This window comes from Rhamphochromis sp. 'chilingali' (genome assembly GCF_963969265.1).
Source record: "Rhamphochromis sp. 'chilingali' genome assembly, chromosome: 4".
NCBI classification, from domain to species: domain Eukaryota; kingdom Metazoa; phylum Chordata; class Actinopteri; order Cichliformes; family Cichlidae; genus Rhamphochromis; species Rhamphochromis sp. 'chilingali'.
In genome coordinates, this window is record NC_137948.1 from 17,880,009 (window position 1) to 17,890,745 (window position 10,737).

Below are 10,737 nucleotides of genomic sequence, written 5' to 3' on the forward strand. Positions count from 1 at the left end.
ACAGGAGGCCAGGCAGCTGGTCTAGCTCCAGCTTCAGGAGAGGGGGAGACAGGAGGGGGACTTTAATGGTTTTTAGCATTGTGGCCTAAATGATCCCTGTCTCTCTGAGCAGACGGAGCTGGCAAGCTTTACTCCCTCTCACTGCGGGATTTAGTGCTGACAGATAATTCTGAGTTCAACGTCAACTCCCCAAATACTCCACCACCAAAGCTTCAGTCTTACTTTGAAGACATAAGGAGAAAAATGCCCTCTTCTAATGTACAGTACTGTGCAAAAGTCAACCTTATTTCTTTATGCTTTGCTAGGAAAATGGGAAATGGCTACTGGGATTTATTCAAACATGACTGTGCAAATAAAAATGGGAATACAGAATATAAGGCAAAACCAGAGTTTGTACAGTTCTAACAAGCTTTAAAGTCAATATTTGGTATGTCCATCTTTATTCTTCAACACAGCCTGAACTCTATTAGGGAAGCTTTCTTGTGTTTTCTTTAAGTCCCAAAGATGAGGTTTAGGGCCACGGGGCCTATACCAGCTATGTTTGATTCATTTCAAACTGAATTTTTGTTATTACTGTGGCGCCACTGCAGTACCTTCGAGGCCCGCCAGTGGACCCTGGCCCTTTTTTGAACATTGGATGCCTTTTGATTTGTTCTCTGTCAAGATGATCTCACTGTTTCAATAACATTGAGCTCCCGGCACTGGGGAGGCCAATCCATGTCTGACGCTTTTCTATCTAGGTATGTTTTTTAGTGCATTGCCTTTGTGTTTGGGAACATCGTCATGTAGAAAATGCTTGTGATATTTCCTCTATGGCGGATCAAAATCTGTATTCATAATTCCAACAAGTGCGACCAACACCACTGGCTGCAATGCAGACCCAAATCATAACAGAGCCTCTATGTGTTTTAGAGATGGCTGTAGACGCTCAGTGTTATACCTCGCTAAAGCCTGGTACTTTAAAGGGGGGCTTTCTGTAAAGAATCTGCATGGGCCCACAGTCCAAAGACATATTTCCTGAGTAGTTGCCACAGTGGTTGGACACGCATGTTTGATTTGGCACAGATGTTACATGACGCAACCCTTCCTTGGGGATCGGCACAAGGAGCACAGCTTCTCCCAGTGTTGAACTAGAGGTCACTCACGTGTAAGGCGATACTACATTGATTGGTGCCTCTGTATTGAAGATGAGTATATGGACATGAGTGTATAGTGTGTGTGTGTGTGGCAGAGTGTACCTTTCTTTTTGTCCTATATCTGCTGGGACAGGCCCCAACCTCTATCCCTGATACCTCGTTTGATAAGTGGTTAGGATATTGAATAAAAAATAAATCTATTTTACCATGGCTATTGATAAATATGTTGTCCTCTAATATAGAACAAAACCTTCTACTTTTTACAACACTGCTGTTTAAACCACGTATTACTTGAAAACAAAAAAAAAACCAACCTATGAGATATTTGTTTGATTGTTTTAATCGTACAAACAAAACTGTACACACAAGCAAAAATAATTCCTGATGTTTTTAAGCTTAAAAAATGAGAACATGGGTGCGGCAACCATGTTTCTTCAAGGGGATTTGACCAGTATTAAGCTGTGCAGGGCAGCCCTGTGCTTTAGAAATAATTTTAGAACAGCTTTCAATCTTATTCTTGTTGAACCTTTTTCACAATGGCATCTGACATTTACTGAAATGAGCAACAACTCAGACCCAGATACTCATCCCTTTAAAAGCCTCTGTTTCTAATAGCACTTTTACTGAAGTATTGCTCTGTGTGTCCACAATGTTTTTAAGTGAATGATTTTCATTCAATTAATCAATGAGATTTCATTAATAAATACGGTTTAAGTTCAGGTTTAACTTTAAAAATCTGTGAGATGTAACATAGTGCTACATGTTAACCATAAATCCAATCAAGTTGACACTGGCCTTATGAGCAGGAGCGCTTACAAACCATATCTGACAAATATGGTCATCAGCATGTCAGAAGGTGAAAAATTATAGGTTTTAGGTAGTGACCCAGTTATCAGCTTATGCTGCTTTTTGTTCCGTAATATTATTCAATAATGAATGAGGGCACATGAATTTTACATCTTTTTGTTCATTAAATGCTGCGAGGTCTGTACAGGGGGAGGAGGTTGCAGTGGCAGAGCTCAGAAATTGTGAAGTTTCACAGGCAAATACCTTTTTTTCTGTTACTCTGTGCAAAAGCTCCCCAAAATGATGTCATACTTTTTCAAAGGATGCCCTGAGGGAGGTCGCAATGGGTCAGCTTTCAGCAGCCAAAAGCTCGGCGGGGCTGGGTTTTGGAGTATGCCTGCCGCTTTTGGGATCCCATTTCCCATCGTGGTTAGCCTGCCACAAGAGCCATGTCAGCTCACATCTCTTCATAGACTGCAAGTGGTTCCCCCTGCATTCAAATCCTCTGTGCATGTGTGTGTGTGTGGAGACAAACCGTAGCATACTGCTGTTACTGGGAACAAGCAGTCATACATCATATTTATATACAAGGAGTATACAGTAAATTAGAGAGCCCCAGTAGGATGTTTTACAAACTATCAGAGATCCCTTTTGACCAATTAATCAGCTATACGCTTTTTCTTCTCCAACCATTATTACACCACAGTGTACCAAAAAAACATGAAAAATGTGTTAATGATAATGAAGTCCAGTCAAAAAGCTGCACAATAAATACAACATTCAGAAAACCAACAGAGTAATTGTCTTTCATTGTTTTGTGTAACTTGTGGTGTTTTATATTGTACCTTGTTTTATCACACGCAGGCTGCAATTAACTCCATTGTAAATCTGTAATTGGTCAGCTAATTGTTTTCTAAATCAAAAGAAAGAAAATGAAAGCAGAGGAAAACAAATCACAATCCCAGAAAGAGACTTCCTCAAAGTGCAGCTTGTGTCTGTCGGACTAAACCCCAAAGAACTCCCACATGCAAGAATAAAACCACTAAACTCTTAACTCTAACTGGTTCAGCAGCCAACTGTTTGATATCGCACAATGTGTGTATGTTGGATGTGGTCTGACCTGCAAAAACAGCTACTTTAAAATCAGCCCCGACAATGAGTCTCTAGTCTTTTTCAACTTAAACAATTTACTCAGTGCATAGCAAAATAATTAATTAGTAAGAGTTTATATAATTCTTTGAGAAAACCCTCTAAACATTGAGCCATGATGGCTTTAAGAAGGTTGCTGGAGCTTGTTTGTTTGTTCATACAAGTGCAAAAAGCCACAAATTATTTAAAGCGATAGGCTGCTACTAAGTAGCATTCGGTATTCATACATGCTTGTATTGATGAGCAGTGCTTACCGTCTGTGGTAAATAATTACCTATATTATCCATAACATGACGTTGCATTGACAGCGTTGGCTAAAGCATTATAATGTGAGTTTAGAAACTAAATGAGGTAAAACAGATGAAATAATCAGTCTGATTTCCACCAAGTACACCACGAATGCTTACATATAATGTGATAATTATTACTGTTATAAATCACACCTGCAGTTATCTTGGTATGATACATTTAATTGTTTAATTAAAAAGAACATACAATATACAAAAAAAATAGTTTGTGGGTTCTTTCGCTTACATGTAGTCATGTGAAGCATAAAATATTTACAGCACTCTCTGCAGTCCTGTGAAAAACTACATGCAGCAAGTGTAACTTGCTCAGTCATGTCAGAGGTTTGCTGACATTTCTTTATGGATTGCTCTCTTAAGGTCCCACCACAGCATTTCAAAGAGGTTGATGTATCGACCTTGACGTTGCAGCATCATGATTCTTTCATCTTTTGTTGTAGATTATGCTGCTGTGCTTAGGATCATTGTCCTCTTGCATGACCTAATTTCAGCCAAGCTTTGGCTATCAGACAGATGGCTTCACTGAGGCAACTCAATGACTGCAAGGTCATCACCCCTCCACCTCCACCATCATTGCGCTGATATGCTGTGATCGGTTTCCATGAAACTTGGAGCTGTGCATTAAGTGCAAAGATCTCAATTTTGGTCTCATCTCTCTCACGAACTTGTTGCAGAAGTCTTGTGGTTTGTTTAAATCAGGGTTGGGGGAACTCCAGGCCTCAAGGGCCAGGGTCCTGCAGATTTTAGATGTGTCCTTGATACAACACAGCTGATTTAAATGATTAAATTTCCTCCTCAACAAGACTTGAAGTTCTCCAGAGGCCTGGTAATGAACTAATCATTTGATTCAGGTCTGTTGATCTGAAAACCTGCAGGAAACCGGCCCTTGAGGCCTGGAGTTCCCTACCCCTGGTTAAAATGCAACTTAACTTTACAAACCTTAGCCGTGTTGCCATATTTTTTTTAGAGCAAAGAGGCTTTGTTCTGGCAACCCTTCCAAATGAGCCATACTCATTCAATGTTTTTCTAATACTATTGTCCTGAACTTCAACATTTAACATGCTAAAAGAGGCCAGTACAGTCTGAAATGTTGCTCCTATGCATTTTGTAATTTCTCTAAGCAGTGGAGAATGACCTTGAGGTGAATTTGGTGGGTTGTGTTAACAAACCTCTGAATGCCCCAGACCAGCAAACTGCCAAAACATCTGCTTTTATAGAGGTGCTCACACTTGTTGATGATCAGTTAATAGAGTGCATTTCATTAATAGGACCTCGGTACTACCCACAATTTTAGTTCATATAGAAGCACTACGGGTGTCTTTAGGTTTTTCATAGAGTCCTGGGTAAATGTTATTTTACACGACTGCATATAGACAAAATTTCTGCATCAACTTTGCAAACATCTCAAAATCTTTAATCTCCCAACACTCATCTTACAGCCCAGTCCTCTTTACGTCCTCTCATTGTTCTCTTTTTTTATACTTACTCATTCTTTTTATCCTACAGATCTACCTCCTTATTCATTTCCTTACAGCCCGTACAGCTCCCACCTTCTCCTCATTGCCAGCAGTGTCTGTGTATAAGTGGGTCACAGACTACAGCTGTGCTAAAAGCCTAGTCTAGAAAGTGAGTGTCTTTAAATAAAACACCATACGATCTGCAGTCTCGGGGGTGCCTCATCATACATACATAAACCTACCAAAATAAAGAGAAGGGGGAACGACTTCAAGAAAAACAGAAAAGAGATACTGTGTGCATCTTGGTTACCTAAAGTGGACCCTGTCTCTAAAAAAATAGAACAATTCCAACAATATTCAGAGCCACGCCAAATATTGTGCACCAAATTACTGTGAAAACTGAGCTAGGTGGGTAGAAGATGAACTGAAGTTATGTGCAGATTTATAAAATAATTGGCACTTAAATCAGCCCATTACAGAAGGATATAGGAAGTAAGAAGGTATAAAGTTAATAATAATAAAACATTATTTCAATAATTCTTTGTTTTAGTACAATTTTAGAAAGCAGCACCATGCAATAATTTGGGCAACCAATGAGATTCGAGCGTTCGCATAGCCCATAAAACTAATAAAAAGACCTTACTGGAGCTTTAGTGTTCACAATCATCTCTAGGGAGGGTGAGGTGATGCGAATCTGAAAACATTTTAAATACTACTTATTAATATTTTATTAATACGCCTAAGCAGCTTCCCAGCACTCTAAGAAGTAAAAGAACTGAAGCCAACAAAGCAGACAAAGGCTAAAGGAAGATAGAAAAGTGTTTTCAGAGAGGTGTTTGCTCAGGTTAAGGTCAAGTTGACACCTGGAAGACAAATGAAACTTCGTGAGAGAGATTACAACAAGAAGGACTTGTAAAAGGACCCCTCCTTAGGAATGCAACAAAATGCAAATCGAAAACCTTCAGCAGACTGGAGCGTTGGCGTACTCGTCTACAACACATTCACAGCTGTGACCTTACTGGAAGAGTCTCCTGTGTCCTCACCATAAAATTCAGTACCTAGATCTTGCAAAACAACTTCTAAAGAAGCCTAAATCATTTTGGAACAAGCTTTTTAGCAGTGACACGCAAAATTCTTCCTGCTGGAAGTAAGAGAGCGAATCAAGCAGCTTGGTCTCCAAAACAAGAACATTTCACTGGTGGGGGAACCTTGATTTAGTTAAACCTCTAAATTCTAACGTCACCCAGTCTGTAAAAAAGCTAAAGAGCACAAGAGGGTGGCTTATACCACAGAGAAGTAATTCTAAACAGACCATAACACACTCCGTAACAGAGTACTTCAACAAACACAATCTTAAGATTTAGTGATCTGCTTCACAGTCCTCAGACATAAACATCACCAAAAAAGAAGCGCTTTTAGGACAACTACACAGTCTCTCACATGTGGAAGAGTTTAGCAGCAACAAAGCAGAAATATCTCCTAAACAGGAACAGAAGGGTGCTTCAAAAAGCCATCACTTACCCTGACATTTTCCAAAGAAGATACTACTAAGCACTGATCACGCAGGGCTCCCAAAGTTTTTTTAAAACTGCAAAAGACGGACATAAAAAAGTAATCCTGCTTAAAATGTTAATGAAGTGTGTCATCTTTAACATCTGTAACTGGAAATCAGGTCATCTTTTACTCGTTTAGCTGAAAGAATAGCAGTACAGATTTCTTTACTATTGTTATTGCCTCCACCATTGTGTTATGCACCAGGTGGATTGGTCTGCACCTTGCTGTAACCCCTCTGTATTTCTGTTTATGTAGACTCTGACCATGATGTGCCTCCTTGAGAGTATTCTGTTGTGAAGCCGTTTTTCTTAACTATGGAAATAATGATAATAATAATTTAATAATTCTTTTTATTTTTCTTCCATCCCCTTTGAGGTGCTTTCATGTTTCTGAGCTGACCAGAGTGTTTATTTTAAGTCATTCTTTTTCTGATTTGGACACTCCTGTCAGTTTTACTCTCTCTGAATCATTTATTTTGTTTATTTCAGCCTAACGATGGCCTCTTTCAGTTACATCAACATTTCTTTGGACCTCATACTGAGAGTTCAAGTGAAAAAACATCCTGTTGATCCTTTTGTTAATCATCTAATACCGTTTAGCAAATTGAAATTACACTTAAACTACCGTATTGGGTAAACCTGGGAAATACAGTGCAATTCAATACAACTCTGCTATAACTTTAATGAACTATTTATTTTTCACTTGTTGCTGAGATCATCAAAAAGGTAAAAATCTTGTTTGCTATTGAGGCCATAATGGGTGAGTGTGGTTTACTGGATTTTGGGTTGCCCTAAAAATTGCAAAATAGCAGCAAAGTATTAGGAACACTTTTAATTCCCTTTAGTGCATGGCCTAAATGATAAACATGAAAATAAAAAGATCACTTTTTGATTTTATCATGGCCAATCTGTTGTATTGACTTCACGGGTGTATCTTATAAAGTAACTGGTGAGTTGATGTCAGGGTCATAACCTCTTTCTCTTCACAGAAAACATCTCTCTTTCATAGATGTGCAGAAGCTTACAGTCCAGATACCAGTGTGGGGCAACAGAGACACCATGTGGACAGGATCGGCTAGTTCAAGCAAAACTAGCTGGCCTATGGTGAAAAGGCCAAGTGAAATGTTAGGCCTCTTGAGACAGCCCCACAGAAAATAATTTATCTGAATTTTAAGACGAGCGGTGTCTGTGGAGGTTCAGCAAAGCACAGCAGGAGTTCATACTGCTGACCCACAGAGAAGAAGCAGCTTGAGATCAAACTACGTTCAAGGCTGTGGGAATACATACCAGTGACCTTTAGCAAATACAAAATGACGCCCATATGAATATAAATTAAAAATAAAGCAGTGTCTTATCTGCTGAATTGTCTTTAAATCTTTAGGCAGAAGAAGGCAAACATGAAATGTCAGGCAGACGTTTCTGCAGTTTAATGAAGAAATCCTCAAAGGTCACTTGACACAGATGATGGTATTTACGAAACATTTAGCCATCTGATATTTTTTAATAAGATGGTGCAGACTGTCTTTGATATTAAATAAAACAAAATCAGTAACATTATCTTGACTGTTTAAATACAACATTGCATCGAGCAGCTTTTTGCATCACATTGAAAATGTGAAATCACAAAAGAGATTTGTTTTGAAGGGCAACCCTTTTTTAATCACAAATTGAAATTCACATTGTTGATATTTTTGTGGAAATGTCAACAATGTGAACGGCCTCCTTCACATTTCTCTTAATTACAGCACAGTTTTTCATGCCATAGCAACAGATCTTTCATTCTGAAGATACTGCAAGTGATAACCTTATTACGTAAATGTTGCTTGGATGCTTACAGTGAAAAGAAAGTACGCCCAATACTAAGTCTTTACATATCCATCCATCCACCCATCACCTTACATCACCTGATTTAAACACAACCTCAGATGAACAGAACCTAAGCATATTACACTGTGTTATTATTTATTTAATTTGAATTTTGGCAGCAAAATCTTCCCATGACCGGAGGTCCTCCAAGGTCAGACTGTGCAATACTCAGATAAACTGCAATAAAACAAGAGTTAGAATATTAAATTTCATGAAAGTACAATTAGAAAAACACCGAACATGCATGGCTTGTTTGGCAGGGTGAGGGCATCTGTCAATTAAAGCTTGGACCAAATTGGATCATACAACAGGACAATGATCCAGCACATATACAACAGAATGGCAAGAACCCAGTCAAAGTCCAGACCTCAACCTGACTGAAAGGCTATGATAGGAATGTGCATGAACAACTGAGCACAAACCTCAAGGAAATGAAGCAACACTGTAAAGAAGTGTGGGCCAATCACGAATCATGGAGTGATTCACATTGTTTCTGCCTTTTGGCTTAGCTTTCGTTAAATAATGACTAGGGCTGCCACAAACGATTATTTTGATAGTCGACTAGTCACCGATTATTTATGCGATTAGTCGACTAATCAGATCATCATCCACTGGACGTAAAACTACAGCTTATTGCACCAGCAGCATCTGCTCTTATATAACTATCATTAGCTTACAGCTTTAAGCTTTTAAGGTGCTAACTAAAAATAAAGACAAGATGATAGTTTATTCAATTTTAATGAAATTTGCAGATTGTTTCGGTAAAGTTTAATAAACTCCTTGCTATCTAAAATATAACAGGACACCGGAGTATATTCTCCAGCATCTCACACTTCTGATAATCAGCTGTCTGCTTGACGTTTATTCAGCTGTGTAAAAACTATAACTTTAATCTCAGCCAAACCGATTTACTCAGGAACAAATAAAATACTAAAAAAAAAGCCAAACAATAACATTTTTAATTTATCTAAGTGACTCATATATATTTAACCTGAGTAGCGAAAGACGGCGGTGGGTTTGAAAACGATTTGCGGGGAGTCCGGTGTTCTCACGGCGCTAGTGAGCCTAGCCCCCGGCTCGCTAACGAGCTAGTGGGTAACAGATGTCTCTGCCGCCATTGTTGGAAACTAAGCTGGGCCGCGCTATGAATTCTGGGACACAGCTGCTTCTTCTTCTTCGGGGTTTAACGGCAGCTGGCATCCTTGTACATGCTGTGCTGCCATCTTCTGTTTCAGTCCGTTATTACACTCTTAAATCCTGCTATTATTCCTGCGTCTTTTGCGATCTTACAAAGCTTCAAACGACACGTCGACTATTAAATCAGTCGTCGACGATTTTGATAGTCGACGCAATCGTGACTAGTCGACAAATCGTGGCAGCCCTAATAATGACACAGTGTAATATGTCATGTGTTGCTGTTCATCTGGGGTTGCATTAAATAATTTCAGAACCTGGTATTATGCCCTAGTATGTAAAACCTTAGGACTGAAGGAGGGTGCTCTTATTCACATGACTTTAGGTCATGCATCTCTATTACAGACCTTGTTAAGTTCAGTCTGACATTTAACGGGTCAGAGAGCAGCAGAAGGAGTGTTTGAGTTGTGATTAGTTACATAAATAATTCCTATTTTTGGACAAAATTATGCAGCGTGATTTTCTTGTCTCACACAACTACAACAGCTCCACCACCAGAGATTAATTCATGAAAGCTTTCTGTGCTAGTAGTGGAAAAAAACCAGTGCAATCCAATTAAACAATTAAAGAGATGAACTAAAGAAACTAGGACTACGCGTAATGACAGATTTAGAGACCTGCTGACCCCTTGTGCCTGGGTCAAGACAGGATATGTTCCTCAGTGCCAAAAGCCAGCTCAAATTAAAGCTGGCTGTACAGTCTGACCTTTGGTGGAAGCTTTTTCTTACGTCTCAGTGAATTCAGAAATTACTTTTTTACACGTACAGTTCACTGTATGCTGTATATATGTATATTTCACTCATGATCAATGATATCAGTTCAATCACAAACTAAATATGTTAATAGCGTTAGGAATTCTAAACAAGTAATGTGGCATAAACAAAAATGATTGGGAGTAAAATAATACATTTGGGCCCAATTATCAGTGTACTGTTTAATGCATACAATGTTGAAAAATAGTTTAAAAATCCCCTCAGAAAAATCTTTCCTGATTTGTTTCAGCAAAAGTCCAGGACAAAATCCACAAAAGTCCTTTCAGCGTCACTGAGTGTAATAAAATGTAAGAGTATTTGCGATATAAATCATATAGAAAACGAAGAAAGATGAAAAATTATGTTGGCTGTGGAGCATTTCATTAACACGCTGGGGTTAAATGAGAACAGATTATTTAAAATGTATCAACATTGAGTGATACTTATAGCTAATATAAAATATATAAAATATTTGGAAAATGTATTTACAGAATGTTAATTATAACTTTTAGGTTGATGTGTGTACGATACGTACACAC